This window comes from Tursiops truncatus, chromosome 21 (genome assembly GCF_011762595.2).
Source record: "Tursiops truncatus isolate mTurTru1 chromosome 21, mTurTru1.mat.Y, whole genome shotgun sequence".
In the NCBI taxonomy this organism is placed as follows: domain Eukaryota; kingdom Metazoa; phylum Chordata; class Mammalia; order Artiodactyla; family Delphinidae; genus Tursiops; species Tursiops truncatus.
This window is the reverse complement of record NC_047054.1, coordinates 4,803,135-4,821,784: the sequence shown is the minus strand read 5'-3', so window position 1 is coordinate 4,821,784 and position 18,650 is coordinate 4,803,135. Positions and strand designations below refer to the sequence as shown.

Genomic DNA, 18,650 nt, shown 5'->3' with positions numbered 1-18,650 from the left:
AGCAACAGTGAATTCAATTCCATCTTAACTATCCTGAGAGGATAAAACAAGAATAATTTTTCACATACGTTATAAAGATGAAAACTATTACCATAGGGCATATGTTCTTTAATATGCTTTAAAATATACATATAGATAGACAGATGTCCAGAAAGAAAAAGAATTAGCCCCTGAGTCATTTCTAGAGTTAACTCTAACACCATTCAGCAAAAATTAAATAATATGAGCGTCTTTAAAAAAATATAAAAACAGTAGTTTGTTACGTTTTCTAGTACCCTTGCCTATTTGTGTGAGATTTAGCAGTGGTTCTGATGGCTTGCATCTTCTCTCACGCTTTGTTTCTGGGAAGATCACTAGTTTTATGAAAATAATTAGGGAACCCAGCTCTGCCACATAAACTAGAATCTTGAGGTTAATTAAAATGGAATGACATTGAACATATGTGGACCACAAGGAAAACCTGATGGGCAGGTACACAGAATTCTGTCATCTACTGAGAATACAAGTGAAAAAAGATAGCATGGCAAATTAACTGGGGACCTTCATGTTTACACTTTTTATTACAATCTCCCACTGACACTGACAATCTGACACATTACACCGATAGACTTTATAGTTGTATACTACACTGATTTTACATACTGTGTTCACACATTTCCAAAATATTTCTACATATTCCTAATGAGGGATGAACATTTTTCCTATGTGTTTTTAAAAGAGAAATGGATGGAGAAATTTTTAAATAGGCTCCCTGATTTCAGTGAAAATGTCAGATGTTGGTCAGCCTAATAAATTGGCCACCTCTGACAAAAATTCTGTTTCAAAAATTAATCATTTCCAAAAGTCATTCAAAAAGATGGTGGCAATACCATCATCAAAAAATCAGTTCAGGGTTTCCCTGGTGGTGCAGTGGTTAAGAATCCGCCTGCCAATGCAGGAGACACGTGTTCGATCCCTGGTCCAGGAAGATGCCACATGCTGCAGAGCCACTAAGCCCATGGGCCACAACTACTGAGCCCATGTGCCACAATTACTGAAGCCCATGTGCCTAGAGCCCATGCTCCGCAATGAGAGAAGCCACTGCAATGAGAAGCCCACGCACTGCAATGAAGAGTAGCCCCTGCTCACAGCAACTAGAGAAAGCCGGCACGCAGCAATGAAGACCCTCCTTTATCAAAGATAAGGTGACCATATGTGCATGGGTTTATCTCTGGGCTTTCTATCCTGTTCCATTGATCTATATTTCTGTTTTAGTGCCAGTACCATCCTGTCTTGATTACTGTAGCTTTGTAGTATAGTCTGAAGTCCAGGAACCTTATTCCTCCAGCTCCATTTTTCTTTCTCAAGATTATTTTGGCTATTCAGGGTCTTTTGTGTTTCCATGCAAAATGTGCAATTTTTTGTTCTAGTTCTGTGAAAAATGCCATTGGTAGTTTGATAGGGATTTCACTGAATCTGTAGATTGCTTTGGATAGTAGAGTCATTTCCACAATTTCCAATCCAAGAACATAATATATCTCTCCATCTGTTTGTATCATCTTTAATTTCTTTCATCACTGTCTTATAGTTTTCTGCAACAGGTCTTTTGTCTCCTTAGGTAGGTTTATTCCTAGGTATTTTATTCTTTTTGTTGCAGTGGTAAATGGGAGTGTCGCCTTAATTTTTCTTTCAGACTTTTCATCATTAGTGTATAGGAATGCAAGAGATTTCTGTGCATTAATTTTGTATCCTGCTACTCTACCAAATTCATTGATTAGCTCTAATAGTTTTCTGGTAGCATCTTTAGGATTTCCTATGTTTAGTATCATGTTATCTGCAAACAGTGACAGCTTTACTTCTTCTTTTCTGATTTGGATTCCTTTTATTTTTCTTTCTTCTCAGATTGCTGTGGCTAAAACTTCCAAAACTATGTTGAATAATAGTGGTGAGGGTGGGCAACCTTGTCTTGTTCCTGATCTTAGAGGAAATGCTTTCAGTTTTTCACCATTGAGAACGATGTTGGCTGTGGGTTTGTCATATATGGGCTTTATTATGTTGAGGTAGGTTCACTCTGTGCCCACTTTCTGGAGAGTTTTTATCATAAATCGGTGTTGAATTTTGTCAAAATCTTTTTCTGCATCTATTGAGATGATCATATGGTTTTTATCCTTCATTTTGTTAATATGGTGTATCACATTGATCAATTTGTGTATATTGAAGAATATACACAAAGTATATATATCAAGTGGATAAACCCCACTTGACCATGGTGTATGATCCTTTTATGTTAATGTGCTGCTGGATTCTGTTTGCTAGTATTTTGTTGAGGATTTTTGCATCTATGTTCATCAGTGATATTGGCCTGTAGTTTTCTTTTTTTGTGACATCTTTGTCTGGTTTTGGTATCAGGGTGATGGTGGCCTCGTAGAATGAGTTTGGGAGTGTTCCTCCCTCTGCTATATTTTGGAAGAGTTTGAGAAGGATCAGCGTTAGCTCTTCTCTAAATATTTGATAGAATTCACCTGTGAAGCCATCTGGTCCTGGGCTTTTGTTTGTTGGAAGATTTTTAATCACAATTTCAATTTCAGTGCTTGTGATTGGTCTGTTTATGTTTTCTATTTCTTCCTGGTTCAGTCTCAGAAGGTTGTGCATTTCTAAGAATTTGTCCATTTCTTCCAGGTTGTCCATTTTATTGGCATATAGTTGCTTGTAGTAATCTCTCACGATCCTTTGTATTTCTGCAGTGTCAATTGTTACTTCTCCTTTTTCATTTCTAATTCTGTTGATTTGAGTGTTCTCCCTTTTTTTCTTGATGAGTCTGGCTAATGGTTTATCAATTTTGTTTATCTTCTCAAAGAACCAGCTTTTAGTTTTATTGATCTTTGCTATCGTTTCCTTCATTTCTTTTTCATTTATTTCTGATCTGATCTTTCTGATTTCTTTCCTTCTGCTAACTTTGGGGCTTTTTGTTGTTCTTTCTCTAATTGCTTTAGGTGTAAGTTTAGATTGTTTATTTGAGATTTTTGATGTTTCTTGAGGTAGTGTTGCATTGCTATAAACTTCCGTCTTAGAACTGTTTTTGCTGCATCCCATAGGTTTTGGGCTACTGTATTTTCATTGTCATTTGTTTCTAGGTAATTTTTGATTTCCTCTTTGATTTCTTCAGTGATCTCTTGGTTATTAAGTAGTGTATTGTTTAGCCTCCATGTTGTTTGTATTTTTTGCAGTTTTTTTCCTGTAATTGATATCTAGTCTCATAGTGTTGTGGTTGGAAGAGATACTTGATACAATTTCAATTTTCTTAAATTTACCAAGGCTTGATTTGTAACACAAAATATGGTCTATCCTGGAGAATGTTCCATGAGCACTTGAGAAGAACGTGTATTCTGTTGTTTTTGGATGGAATGTCCTATAAATATCAATTAAGTCCATCTTGTTTAATGTGTCATTTAAAGCTTGTGTCTCCTTATTTTCATTTCTGATGATCTGTCCATTGGTGAAAGTGGGGTGTTAACGTCCCCTACTATGATTGTGTTACTGTCAATTTCCCCTTTTATGGCTGTTAGCACTTGCCTTATGTATTGAGGTGCTCTATGTTGGGTGCATAAATATTTACAATTGTTATACCTTCTTCTTGGATTGATCCCTTGATCATTATGTAGTGTCCTTCTTTGTCTCTTGTAACAGTCTTTATTTTAAAGTCTATTTTGTCCGATATGAGAATTGCTACTCCAGCTTTCTTTTGATTTCCATTTGCACAGAATATCTTTTTCCATCCCCTCACTTTCAGTCTGTATGTGTCCCTAGGTCTGAAATGGGTCTCTTGTAGAGAGCATATGTATGGGTCTTGTTTTTGTATCCATTCAGCCAGTCTATGTCTTTTGGTTGGAGCATTTAATCCATGGACTTTTAAGGTAATTATCAATATGTATGTTCCTATTACCATTTTCTTAATTGTTTTGCGTTTGTTATTGTAGGTCTTTCCCTTCTCTTGTGTTTGCTGCCTAGAGAAGTTCCTTTAGCATTTGTTGTAAAGCTGGTTCAGTGGTGCTGAATTCTCTTAGCTTTTGCTTATCTGTAAAGGTTTTAATTTCTCCTTCGAATCTGAATGAGATCCTTGCTGCGTAGAGTAATCTTGGTTGTAGGTTTTTCCCTTTCATCACTTTAAATATGTCCTGCCACTCCCTTCTGGCTTGCAGTTTCTGCTGAGAGATCAGCTGTTAACCTTATGGGGATTCCCTTATGTGTTATTTGTTGCTTTTCCCTTGCTACTTTCAATATTTTTTCTTTGTATTTAATTTTTAATAGTTTGATTAATATGTGTCTCAGTGTGTTTCTCTTTGAGGTTATTCTGTATGGTACTCTCTGTGCTTCCTGGACTTGATTATTTCCTTTCCCATGTTAAGGAATTTTTTGACTATAATCTCTTCAAATATTTTCTCAGACCCTTTCTTTTTCTCTTCTTCTTCTGGGACCCCTATAATTAGAACGTTGGTGAGTTTAATGTTGTCCCATGGGTCTCTGAGACTGTCCTCAATTCTTTTCATTCTTTTTTCTTTATTCTGCTCCCTGGCACTTATTTCCACCATTTTATCTTCCAGCTCACTTATCCGTTCTTCTGCCTCAGTTATTCTGTTATTGATTCCTTCTAGAGTATTTTTAATTTCAGTAATTGTGTTGTTCATCACAGTTTGCTTTCTCTTTAGTTCTTCTAGATCCTTGTTACATGTTTCTTGTATTTTCTCCATTCTATTTCTGAGGTATTGGATCATCTTTACTATCATTACTCTGAATTCTTTTTCAGGTAGGTTGACTATTTTGTCTTCATTTATTTGGTCTTGTAAGTTTTTACCTTGCTCCTTCGTCTGTAACAAATTTTTTTGTCATTTCATTTTTTTTTTTTTTTGATGGGTTGTGCTGTATTCCTGTCTTACTGGTTGTTTGGCTTGAGGCGCCCAGCACTGGAGTTTGCAGGCAGTTGGATAGAGCTGGGTCTTGGTGCCGAGATGAGGACCTCCTAGACGCCTCACTCTCTGATTGATATTCCCTGGGATCTGAGGTGCTCTGTTAGTCCAGTGGTTTGGACTCGAAGCTCCCACCACAGGAGCTTGGGCCTGACCTCTGGCCTGGGAACCAAGATCCCTCAAGCTTCGTGGCACTGTAGAAAAAAAAAAAAAAGGAAGAAAGAAAGAAAAAAAAGAAGCAGTGCAATATCAATAAAAAACAAAATAAAATTAGAAAGATAAAAAATATATTAGGAAAAATAAAACTGTAATTGAAACAACTGCAACAAGGTAAAATAAAACCACAAGAGGAAAAAGAAAAAAAAAGGGGCGGGGGGAACAAGCCAAAAGGAGCGATCACTAACAGAGTATAAAGAATAAAATAAAATTAGAAAAATAAACGATTTATTCGGAAAAATAAAAATATAAAAGAATCAACAACAATGAATCAACAAGGTAAAATAGAACCCCAATGTAAAAGAGGAAAAAAGAAAAAAAAAAATCAAAACGTCTTGGCTATGGGGGCGGAGTTTAGGCAGGGGTGGAGTTTAAGCAGGGTCGGGGTTTAGGGTGGGGCGGGACCTGGGGGGGTGACATTTGAACGAGGGGCGGAGCCTAGGCGGGGCAATGTTCAAGCGTGGGGCGGGGCCACTGCTTAGGACCTGCTCGAAGGGGAGCGGCAGCATGTGGAAGGAGGGCCTCTGGAGTGTGGAGTTCCGAAGTTTGGAGGTGGGGCCCTGGGTGAGGGTGTGTGGGTGGGGTTTAGGCCCAGCGCATTGTAGGGGGTCTCCGAGGGGGTCTCCGAGTGTAGAGGCGGGACCCTGGGTGGGGTGTAGGGGCGGGGCTTGGGCTCTGCAGGGCAGAAGGGAGGCTCCGAGGGCGGAAGATTAGGCCAGAGAGCCCAACAGGCTTCCACTTGCCTAAGTGGACAGAGAAAGCACTGGCCCCGTTCCCTTCCGTTCCTCTGTGCCCCCACCCCCACCCCCAGGGTCTCCCCTAACTGTGGGTGGGTCCCACTGGGTGTAGGAACTCCTCCCCTTCCCCAGCCAACCCCCAGTGGTGCTGGTCCCAGAGGTCAGGCCTTTACTTCTGCTCCCCCTTCCCTCCCTCCCACTCCTTCAGGACCCACGCAGCTGGAAGGGGCCTGATGGGCAGAGGATCAGGCCGGGGGTCTCAATAGGCTCCTGGGGGCCCAAGTGGGCAGGGGAAACCTGGCCACGCTCCCTTTTGATCCTCCGCCCTCCCAATGGTCCCCCAATTTCCCCCTTCGAGCGTGGGATCCCTTCCCCTCCCCCAGCCGCCCCTCAGGGCGCCAGTCCCTTCCCGCCTCCACTTCTCCTCCCCCCTCACTCCCCCCACGCCCCACGCCCTACCCGGTCGCTGGGGGTTCCTCCCGTCCCCTTAGGTGTCCGCGGTCCCCGAGCGGGGCCTGGTAGGTGCCCTAGTTGTGCGGAGCCGCAAATTCCGCGTCCTCCTGGTCCGCCATCTTGACTCCTAGCATTGCGTTTTTATTCATTCTGGAAACAAGCTTTGAGGGAGGAACTTGGGGTTCTTAATGAAATTCAGAAGCCTGAACTTTAGAGCATGGATTTGTAACGTCTCTATTGAGAGGTCAAAGGTGTTTTCCTCAATTCCTAGTCTGGTATGTTCTGAACAATCTCTAGTTGGGTGTAATCCATGCATTCCATGTTCCTACAGAACATGAACACACATACACCACACACACACTTACTTCTTAATCAGATAGGAAAATTAAATTGATTTCATGGTCGAATTCACTCTGCTCTCCAAGTGGCTGCTTCTTATACAAGTTTAAGCCCAAATGGTTATGTCCAAGATAATGCAGTACCAGGTTATATTAATCCCTGTCTATAATCCCTCTTATACTATCATTTCACTCACGATTCTAAGTCATTTGAGAGAGCTCCTCATTCCAAGCAAACTTTTAATAATTCACTCTAGCTCATTAATAGAACAGATTTACAACCTGAACGAATCGGATATTTTGGCAGCAAGTATGAGAACACGCAATTAATGGCCTAAACTGAAAAGCTGTGCTGTTTTATTAAACAACAAGGAAACTGGAGGTGGGTGGTGCTGAGGTCAAGGAGCCCAACAGTGACACAGTGTGAGGCCAGCATCACTGTGAATCATTTGATCTTTCATTCATGGTTAAAAGATGACAGCTAAGGATCCGAAACACATCGGCGCATAACTGTGTCCCAAGAAAGGCAGAACAAAGTGGGAGCAAACGTGTATTTCTTTCTCTCTGTTTGCTTCCAAAACAAGAGTAAGATCCTTCCCAGATGTCTCCCTGAACATTTCCCCTTCTGTTTCATCTTCCAGGACTGAGTCACACGTCTACCCCAGACAAATCCCTGGGAGAGACGACTGGGATTGGCCAGACTGGCTTTGACCTACTGCATTTCATCCCGAGAGGTGAGTACACAACAGGAGTTCTGTTAATAAGAGAGGAGGATGACTTTGAATAGGCAATACTAGGGTCTCCCACCCCGGATAACCTTACTCCGCAAATAGGTCTGAGTTCTGGCTAAAGTATGTCTAAAAAATAGGTGTATATTTAAGAATAAAGATTTTAAACACGGCAAATGTTCTTCTGTGAAGGGCCAGGTGGTAAATATTTTAGACTTTGTACGCCATGTAGCCTGTGTCACATGTTCTTCCTTGCTATTTTGAAAACCCTTTAAAAATATAAAAACCTTCTTAGCTTGCAGGACATGTCAAAACAGGCCATGGGCCAGATTGGACCCTAGTGTGCTGACCCCTGGGGCAACACATGGTGTGTATAGTTTAATGATCTTCCAGTCAACAAAGCTTTATTGAATGTGTAACATAATCAGTCATCCGACTAAGTGTTGAGGATACAGCCGTGATGATATAGAAAACTCATAATCTGGTAGGATGCTCACAGTGAACAAACCCCAAATTTAAGCCCATCCTTCATTTTCCCAAAATGATTATCCTGAAAAGATTTTTTTGCAACTTTAGAGTATAATTTTACAGATAAAAGTAGTCACAACGTTACTTATAAACTTTTAATTAAACTGGGAAAATCATATCATTTCTAAGGGATTACACATATTTGAACCACGTTATGTCTTACCTACAAGGAATATAGGAGAGGTGTAGAGCTGATGCAGGGTCACAGAACAGGACACCCCAAAGTCCCCACTTTGGTGTATTGATTACTGGGAGCTGTAGATACTTGGAAAACAGCAACGCAGGGAGAGGCTTTCCCTGAACCCCCTTATCTGCCTGTAGACAGATCCCCCAAAAGGAACCAATTATCATAAACCCCTGCCTGGGAGTTTCATCAACCAGGGAAGATGGACTCTTGTCACAGGAGAGGAAACTAGAAGTGGTCACCACACCTAGACACACTTTGTCGCAAACTAGCACACTTCCCATCTGCTCTTCTAAGGGCCCATTCATCTTCCTGAAAATGATTTCCTGTCCCCTCAGAGGGCACAGTTCCCCTCCCTTTTCCCTGTTAAGATGGTATTTAAGCCTGAGTTCTAAGCCACTCGGGGAGTCACTCATTTTTCCCTGGGCATCTCCCATGTATACACTGAGGTCTGCATGTTAATCAAATTCCTTTGTGTTTTATTCTGGTTAATCTGTCTTTTATTACAGGGGTTTCAGCTAAGAACTCAGAAGGGTAAAGGAAAATTATTTTCCTTCCCTACATAGCCAAAACTGTATATAAATGTCCTAAAATATTGATGCCATTGCTGGTCCTGGTGCCAAATTCTTATTAATTTCTTGTCTAAAAATAAGTAAATACACATACATATACTAAGGCCTAATAGCACAAATTTAGAAAGCAGAGAGTCAGTAATTTTAATCATAGTGTTGTCAAAAGAAAAAAATTCGTATGCCGAACATAATAAAACCCAAGAATGGCCACTGTAAGGAAATTTAATCCAATTCTTAATGTAAGAGATTAACACCTTATTACTGAGGTCTCAGTATTTTTAAGGGGATTTCTTAAAAACACTGTGGAAAACAGACATTCTCAAGGAAAAAAGAAAACATTTAATCTGAATCAATTTGACTGGGTCAGAGTTGGAAGAGTATTTTAGCCTGATCTGAAAAGTCTTTACCAGCAGCCCTGGGAGTACCTGTTTGTATTTAAGCCGGTGTGTCCTCAATCCCTTGAGGCCCTCAGGGTATACTTGGGTTGCTTGTTCTTTTCCTTTGTCATGTTGACTAAGGAAGCACACCAAGCAGCCCTTTTAAGCAAAACAAAACCAAACAGCAAAAAATAATCACCCAGGCATTTCCGAAAAAGAGTAAAACTGTTCTTTGGAAAAGTGAAATTGCATTCGGGAACCGCACGTTCTGTCTTTAACCGTAGTCAACAGAATTGTTGCTGTCTTAGAAATGGTTTATTTGCGATCAGTGAGCTTGCTTTCTACAGAGGCCCCTGGAGAAAGTTTCCATCACCAATATTTTCTTTCCTTGGACCTGGGAAATTAGAGCCTGCAGATGCCATACTTGCCTAAGTGACACAAAAATGTTCCTAACCTCACGGAACTTCTGGACAGCTTTGGGAAGCAGTATCCCACAGAGCTCCTGGGGAGTGCCCCGGAATGTTTATGGGGACCCTAATGCTCCGCAGACGCCCATTAAAAGTTTGTGGCAAAGTTTCGCAACCGGCCTTCCTGGTGCTCTCGTGCTGAGGAAGTTTAAGGCTGTTTTATGATTCCAAACACCATAAAAGTGCTAGAGACAAAAGTTTGAAGTGTTCATAACACAATCTACTGAAAAATAACGTGACTTGGTAGGTCTGGTTTAAAAACTTGTACAGCTTTAATGATTTGCCAAGAAAAGCAGCCTGGAGTCACTGAAAAGATAATGGCTCCCAAGTCAGAAGGTCAGGTTTAAGGCTCAGTGCTATCACGTATCATCTCTGTGACCCTGATCTAGTCCTCAGTTACCCTGCCTTTTCCATTCTTCCCTCATCTGTCTAATGGGAATAATGTCATGAGTGTCAAACATGACGATGCTTTCATTCGTTCTCTCGTTCGGAGAATGTTTATTTGAGTCGGGGATTATGTGTCAGGCTCTAAGCTAGTGGCTGGGAACACACAGGACGACAGCTGCAGTCCTGCCTTATGGCGGGAGAAGATCTTGGAACATGGCAAAGCGATCTGCACAAGTTGGTGACTCTCCTAAGAAGAACGTTGCAATGTGTTGGAGGAGGATAGCAATGACCAATCCCTTTCCTGGTAATCAATAACAAAAAGCATTACTCAACAGTGGGCTGATTAAAAGAAAAACACGTATACACACCAGATTAGAGTTTTCTTTCATTGTAAGAGGTCCCTCAGATAAAGCACATTTCTGGGAAGTGAGAGAGCAATTACCTTGGTTCCTCCTGCCAGTCAGATGGGTCCTTTCAGTTTTGGCTGCTGACTACATCAGTGTAAAGCCCCAGGTAAGACACTGGTCTTATGGGCAGTGATTTTTGAATGTGGTTTAAAGAGCCCAATGCTGAATTTCAAGGATGCATCGAGTTAGGATGCTGATGGGATATATTAAAAAAAAAAACAACTCAAGGAAACAGTTTAACAAAACTTAGTATTCCTATACCAAATATGTTTTTTTACATATTTCTATCAAACAATAAAAAGGACACTGTTTATCTCCTAAAGCCATGTAGAGCTGAGATATTTTTAAGTCCTGATTTAAATCTTTTTTATTGAAGTATAGTTGATTTATAATGTTGTGTTAATTTCTGCTGTACAGCAAAGTGAGTCAGTTATACACATATATACATTCTTTTTTATATTCTTTTCCATTATGGTTTATCCCAGAATATTGAATATATGTAGTTCCCTGTGCTCTACAGTAGGACTTTGTTGTGTATCTATTCTATATATGATAATTTGCATCTACTAACCCCAAACTCCCACTCCATCCCTCCCCCACCCACCCTTGGCAACCACAAGTCTGTTCTCTATGTCAGTCTGTTTCTGTTTCATAGGTAGGTTCGTCTGTGCTATATTTTAGATTCCACATGTAAGTGATATCATATGGGATTTTGTCTTTCTCTTTCTGACTGACTTCACTTAGCATGATAATCTCTAGTTGCATCCGTGTTGCTGCAAATGGCATTATTTCATTCCTTTTTATGGCTGAGTAGTATTCCATTGTATACAAGTACCACATCTTCTTCATCCATTCATCTGTTGATGGACACTTAGGTTGTTTCCATGTCTTGGCTATTGTGAATAGTGCTGCTGTGACCATAAGGGTGCATGTGTCTTTTTGAATTATAGTTTTGTCCAGCTATGTGCCCAGGAGTAGGATTGCTGGGTCGTATGGTAGCTCTATTTTTAGTTTTCTGAGGAACCTCCGTACTGTTCTCCATAGTGGCTGCACCAACTTACATTCCCACCAGCAGTGTAGGAGGGTTCCGTTTTCTCCACACACTCTCCAGCATTTGTTGTTTGTAGACTTTTTGATGATGGCCATTCTGACCGGTGTGGGGTGGTACCTCGTAGCTTTGATTTGCATTTCTCTACCTAATTTAAATCTTATAGGTTATTTTTCAAAATATAAATAATACAGAATCTATTATCAAAAGTAAACCTTATGCTTTGAAAAGTATCATAAATTTTGGAATTGAGTTTGATCTTAAAGATAACTTTCAGATAAGGAAATAAAAGAAAGAACAGAGAAGTGAGCTTTATTGCTTAAGTCCCCATAGCTTTTTAATGGCAGACTTGGGATCTGAACATGAATGCATGTTAATCTATGTGTTCTTTCTGTAAAAGGTTACTTTTAGTTTATAAATAAATAATATAATATAAAAAAGAATATGAAAATAGTGAATGCATGAAATAAATTCCTGAAGAGCACTCACTGTCTTTAGTCCTCGAGGAATAATAATAAAATACTATTTCAGTTATGTAATGATCTTCATTCATCCATTACTTAATTCAATACTTTCTTCTGAATGACTACTCAGTAGTCATCTCTGTTCACACAAAAATAAATAAGACCTGCCGTTTCAGGATCACCCACTGTGGAAGGAGGGTAGGCACATAGTCAGGTCACATAAAAGGTCATATATAAGGACTTTAACACCTTTAAAGGCAGCTTCAAGGTCTGAGGAAGGGCAAAACCCATGAAGCGTGCTGTCTGCCGGCAGGTACTCTGGAGGAGGAAGAAGTGGGATTAGCTGGGGTGCGACTGCCGGGAACTGGTGAGGGTGGATGAGCTGAGGGAGGACGCTGGGAGAAGCTGAACTGGGTAAACTCCAGGATGGCAGCCTTGACTCCCTGGCCTATACAGTGGTATCAGTGCCTAGCTCGTAAGGTGGTTATGAAGAACAAAACAGAGTGTCACGATGGCAGTATTAATAGAGTACTTACCGTAATTCTAACAGTGAAGTCCTCAACAAGAACGCAGATAGCAGGTGACTGGTGATGGGCAGGTGTCCTCCACAGCAGGCTCCCCAAGTTCGTTGCATTAGCTTCACTTCCAGAAGAGCAACTCCCGTCCTTGTCCCCGCGCCCCTGCCGCCCCTCCCAGTCTTATTTCACGTGGTTGAATTATTTGATCCATTTATAGCATTATGGTGGTTTTCCTATTTTACTACTAAAGACTATTTACTAATTGTATACAGTATTTCAGGCACTCCCTTCATTTAATCCTTACAAATCTAGGAAGGGGGCAAACTCTTCTCCTGTCTTAGAGGGTTTAGAGAGGTTAAATAATTTGCCCAAAGGCACAAGGCTCAGTATGTATTGGGAGTCCAACTCCAGAGGCCCTACAGTCTAAGTCAGAGGTTGGCAAACAAAGGCCCACAGGCCAGATCCTGCCCGCTGCCTGCATTTGTTCAGCCCACAAGCTGAGAATGGCTTTTCTACTTTTAAGTGGTTGGAAGTACCACCCTCAACTACTATTATGAAACACTGGGTGGTTGGAAATTAGCTTTTAGTGCCGACTGGATAACATTTCTTAATGAATTTGACGTAAAATTACAAGGTAAAAGAGTGCTTATATGCAAAACTTATTCTGCAGTAAAGTCATTTCTACGATGACTAATGCTGTTTGAAACATAATAAAGCTTCCTTATATACGTCATGTTCTATTAAAAGTTAAAACAAAAAAACAAGATCTCTATTTCCACACAAATTTGCAGAAGTAGATATAGCTTCCAAGTTCAAATTATGTAGTTCTAGCAGCATTTTTCAGACCTTAATCCAAATACAAGGAAAAAAGTCCATATTTAAAAATCCAATTAATGGTGCAATGAAGGAGCTTTCATGTAGTCTTCCTTTGGAAATTACTAATATGTAATATAATGGCACGCTAAAATCAAACATCAAGAGAAATATAAAATAGCATTCTATATGCCTTCCAATCGATAAATATGCTCAACTAAAATCATATGTTCCGGGACTTCCCTGGTGGTGCAGTGGTTAAGAATCCTCCTGCCAGTGCAGGGGACACGGGTTCGAGCCCTGGTCGGGGAAGATCCCATATGCCGCATAGTAACTAAGCCTGTGCGCCACAACTACTGAGCCTGCGCTCTAGAGCCCGCAAGCCACAACTACTGAGCCCACGTGCCGCAACTACTGAAGCCCGCATGCCTAGAGCCCGTGCTCTGCAACAAGAGGCCACCGCAGTGAGAAGCCCGCGCACCGCAACGAAGACCAGCCCCTGCTCACCGTAACTTGAGAAAGCCCGTGTGCAGCAACGAAGACCCAGTGCAGCCAAAAATTTTTAAAAATTAAAAAATCATACATTCCTGTACTGACATGTGTTTGGTGATACCTGTAAGTGTGAAAAGATACTTTTGAAGATGAAATGCTTAAGATCTCATTTTGGATCAGCATTAACAGATAAATCTGCAGTTGATTCTGACTGTAGTGAAAACTAAGTTTGAACCTCAATTAAGCAAAATGCCATGCCCTCAGAAGAGAATTCCGTTCTTCTCATTAGTAGGCCTGTATTTTTAAAAGCGAGCTTAAGTGTCATCATTATATTTTGAAGGTCATCCATAAAATCTTTGTGCAAATTTGTCTTCTCTTCTGCCATATAAATTCCTGCACAGTGTCTTCAGTGTTGCCTCATAGCGGGCAAAGCCTAAAGTATTTACCCTCTGACCCTTTGTAGCAAAATCTTACTGACCCCTATTCTAATTCCAGCAAACGCTGTCTTCACATCATTCCCCTTTCAGAGCTGTCGGCTAGCTACCTGTCCCTAGACGGGAATTCCCACTCCTAGCTCACTTGCTTCCAGAAGCTTCAGATCAGAATTGCAGGGGGTACAGAGCTGTTTATGAACTTTCTGTCTCTTCTTAAAAACGCTTCACCCTGCTGACCAACCCCCTCCAGCCCCGCCCCCGACTCGGCCTTACAGATGCCAGCAGGTTGACACGGCCACTCACTGCTGGGTGTCCCCCCGGCCAAGGCCTTTCCTTGGACTCCAGAGTTTCCATTCTCCTTTCCTGGCTCTGTCACAAATCTTGTTTTTGAGTGCTTAGCGGTCCTCCAGTCTTCACCAGTCTGTGGAGGCCGAGTTTGGGGTCCCCGGGGAGTGAGGGTCTTGGCCCCCCTAACTATTCTGCTCTCCAAAGGAAGCCCTCCGGCTGGGTGAGTGAACAAATATCGGACTATATTTTATTCAAAGCCTAAGAAACAACTATTCATGAGCAAGGGAGCCGTGAACAACCAGCTCCCAAGGTCTGAGGCGGGGAGGCCTTGGATGGAGGCGTTGTGTAAGGCAAAGAGTATGAAAAGGGTCCACAAAGCACGCTGCAACACCTGTGGGTGAGGTGAGCCGCTGGGACGCAGCGATGGGCCCCCAGGAGAGTGGAGGGCCCTGAGGGTGTCTCTCAGAGCAACTCCTGCCATGTGTCCGCTCAGGCTAGCTTCAGAGAGTCCTTACCCCTCTGGTCACCTGGTGTCATGACTGGGGGCGCAGCAGGAAGAAAACTGTGGGAGAGGGGAGGGCCAGTAATATGCTGATGAAAGAAACTTACCCTGAGTGCCAAAATAAACTAATCTTCCTAGACTTATTTTTTAAGGGAAATATTTATGCACAGATGGATGTCCAATTGGTAGCCCTTCACAAGGCCACTATTTGACATGTAAAATCCTCGTCTATAGAGAGACTTTTTTTTTACAAGTTACTAAAAGGGGGCTTAAAGAATCAAAATGTAAGAGGAGTAGGAAATTTAATTGTCACTGAGTGCTTATGTAGTACAATGAAAAGAAGTGACTAGAGCTTCTTATTAATGGAGAAATAGTACAAAAATAGATAAGCTTAAATGACGCAAGAAAATGACAGAAAATAAAAAACTCAACTTTTCTATTGTCAAGGCAAGGATTTCCAAACTTTTAAAACTAATATAGATTGATTGTCTCCACTTAACTGTTTTGACTCCTGAACTATTTTCTCTGCAGCCTTCCGTTAGTGTATGCGTCGCATACATGCCAGCTGATAAATAACAGCATGGGATATAGTGCAGTTTCCAACTACATGCGCTCTGCATTTCCCACGATCAGAATCAGCTGTAAATGGAGCAGGTCTGCCTTACCCCAGAATATCTTAAGTGCTCAGACTTACACACTTAAAGCCAACCTAAGCCCCTCCTGTGTCCTCTCTTGACTCCAACGTTTTGCTCACCAGGCTGGGTCCCTAGTGCTACTGTCTTCTGAGCCCAGCTAAGGCTGCCACACCTGGACCCTTGTCTGCCCCAGCGTTTTGATGTGGGCAGGTCGAATGTCAGGCTGCCTTGTTCGGTATCTACTCGGCCATTTACTGTGGGTAATTCTAATGCTTGCTGGTTTTCTTTCAAATGGGTTAAAAACTGTATCATGATTCTGTGAGGTAAAATATGCCAAGAACCTGATGTTTAATTTTCATGTATTTTGTAGACAGCTGTTGCCGTTTCACTATTCCTTTACATTTGGTCCCAGGGTTCTTTGTGTTCTTTTCTTGGTTCTTATGCAAGCCTTCTTTCCTCAATTGGTCTATTTATTTCAAAACTATATTTAGATCTGCTATTATATTTTGTTTTAGTCTCTATCAGAATATATTATATAGCTAATCATTTTTTTTTCTAACCATGTAATCGTAGGGAAGTACACGGGCCGGAATATTACATTATTAAATAATCGTGCTTGTCAGAGGCAATGCCTGAATATCAAGACAGTATGAGGCTAATGAAAAATGCTTTGAAAAGCTACAAACATGGTGTATCTCATGTTATCAGATGGTAGATAGGGGTTAAAGGCCAGAGAGTGTGGCATAAGAAACAGGAGAGATTAATGCTACAACTTTGGGCTTTAGTGTCTAATATAAACACTTTTCATTACTGAGAACGACTACAGGAAAGAGCAGCCTCTTTACAGCAAAATCTGTAGAGAAGGAAACGTGCAAAAAAAGATCTTCAAGATTCCTTTTTAAAGTTATAATACAGTTTAAAATCATTACAGATGGAATTATTAGAAATAAGGAAAATCATGACACCTATGAAATAGAAGGCACAGTCAGGTTCAATAGCAATCATAATCGCAGACCTGCAGGTTCTTACTGAATCGTTAAGTGGGCGGAGCCTCAAGCTCTAACAAGTAGAGACTCTGAGAAAATACGAATGCTGCAGAAAAGCCATCTGCAATTGTAAAATACAGAGGGTAGAGGGAGGATTCTAAAACACACTCAGGAAATAAATGTGCAGTTAGTACCACTCAGAAATGATGCAGAAGGGGATTGAGGCAGACGTGAATGAGGATGAAAATTACGAAAGCACTCGAACAAAAGCAAGAAAGCACGAATCAAATATAGCATCGCTAGGAACTGCTACTCAATGAAAGAAGGGTTAAGAGCAAGGATAAACTATTAGGAAAACTCTATTAGGAAAACTATCACTACGATGGAGGACTCATAAAGTCAGTAAGCAGAATAAAAATGTAAATATGTACGGAGGAAATAAAGCAAAATAAACAAGGATAGAGTGTAATTTTAGTTCTGCTATGTTAAATGTACATAGTACATAATACACCTTGAAGAAAATAATATGCCTTATTCCTGAATTCCGTTAGACTTCTTAAGTCCCTTCACTTACTTTGTGAAAGCACCTGTTCTTCCTCATATGGGGTAACCACTGATGTCAATAAGAGGTGAGGGTCCTTCAGTTTAGGTTAAACCCAATTCACTAATGAGGGTTGGGTTTTGTGACCTCTTGGTGAAATATTATGACACTTCTTAAAGGACAGTGTACTGTAGCTGAAAGATAATTAAATTAGGACCCAGGTTCAAGTTCAGCTTTGATCTTTTACCAGCTAATGTGACTTTGGACAACTCATCTAAACTCTTCTAACAGCTGCTTCGTCTACAAAATGTGTGTACTGATTACACCTTCAGAGAGATAATTCGAGAATGAAATATAAAGCATTTATCTTTATTTGAAAAAAATTTTTATTGGTGTATAGTTGATTTACAATGTTGTGTTAGTTTCAGGTGTACAGCAAAGTGATTCAGTTATACGTATACATATATCCACTCTTTTTTAGATTCTTTTCCCATATAGGCCATTACACAGTATTGAGTAGAGTTCCCTGTGCTCTACAGCAGGTCCTTATTAGTTATCTGTTTTATACCTAGTAGTGTGTAAGACTGTCCCCAGGACTGATAAATATTAGCTCTTTTTCCTCCAAATCCCTAAGGTTCTGGCCAACCCTGAAGTCAGCGATGCCATTGCTGAGCTCCGTAAATCAAGAAAATAGTACCTGCTAATAGGCTTGTTGAGAAAATCCATTAATGATGAAGAAACTTAGCTAAAAAGTGGTAGTGTCACTGTCTCATCGCATTCCTTCCGGGAATGTCCACAGTCTGAAAAGCTTTAACTTTCGGTAGCTGACAGCAGCGGACAGTATTCCTTGCAGTCTGAGCTGAGCTCAGTGTGAGCACAACATCTGAGGATTCGGAAGCAGACACAGGACAGTAAACACTTTGCACCGTGCAGTGCCCTGCCCCCCGTGGGCACTCAAAAATATAACCCATGGCGATTATGACAATGGTGAGCAATCAGTGTCTAGAGCCATTAGTAAACAGCCGCCGGGCACTCAGGCAGGGAAGGCTGCTGCCTCTGTGGCCTCCACCAAGTCTGGCTCCACACGCCCGCCGGTTACAGGGCAGTGATTTAAGAAGTGTGGGGCTTCGCAAAGACAGGAAATGTGGCCTGTTTTGTGACCCAAATAAAATGCTGACAGTTCGTCAGGAAACCATTTTTTGCCCCAAACCCTTATCTACATTTTTTCCCCCTTAAAGGTTCTATCTTTGGGCTACTAAATTCTCCCGGGGTGGGGTGGTGTGTGTGTGTGTAAATGTTATTTGTATCAGAAAGCTATCACTTAAGGATATAGCCTCAACGTTGCTTTAACTCTGAGGTAACACCACGAAAATCTCTATTTTTCAAATAAGGTATGGATCAGGAGACAGAAGGAGAAAGGCTAAACAAAGGAATAAATAAATGGAATGAAAAGAATGGAGAAATGCCTCTTCGTTTTTTTCTAACTTTTCTACAGTAGGCATATGGCAGAAACTGCTTGTCGCTTACTATGATCTAGTCTCCCCTTCCTCTTTGCTAACAGAACTCCAGTTTTGTTGGAGATGATCATCAAG

At 41.0% G+C, this 18,650-nt stretch overlaps 1 protein-coding gene across 2 annotated transcripts in view; it reads left to right on the top strand.

Moving 5' to 3' along the window:
• Positions 1 to 18,650, top strand: part of NEIL3 (nei like DNA glycosylase 3) — a 109,645-nt gene that overhangs the window by 25,180 nt on the left and 65,815 nt on the right. For both annotated transcript variants that reach the window (XM_073798703.1, XM_073798704.1), the window contains one exon: positions 7,329 to 7,421. The gene's annotated coding sequence lies outside the window, so the exon portion shown is untranslated. The remainder of the gene's footprint in view (positions 1 to 7,328; positions 7,422 to 18,650) is intronic.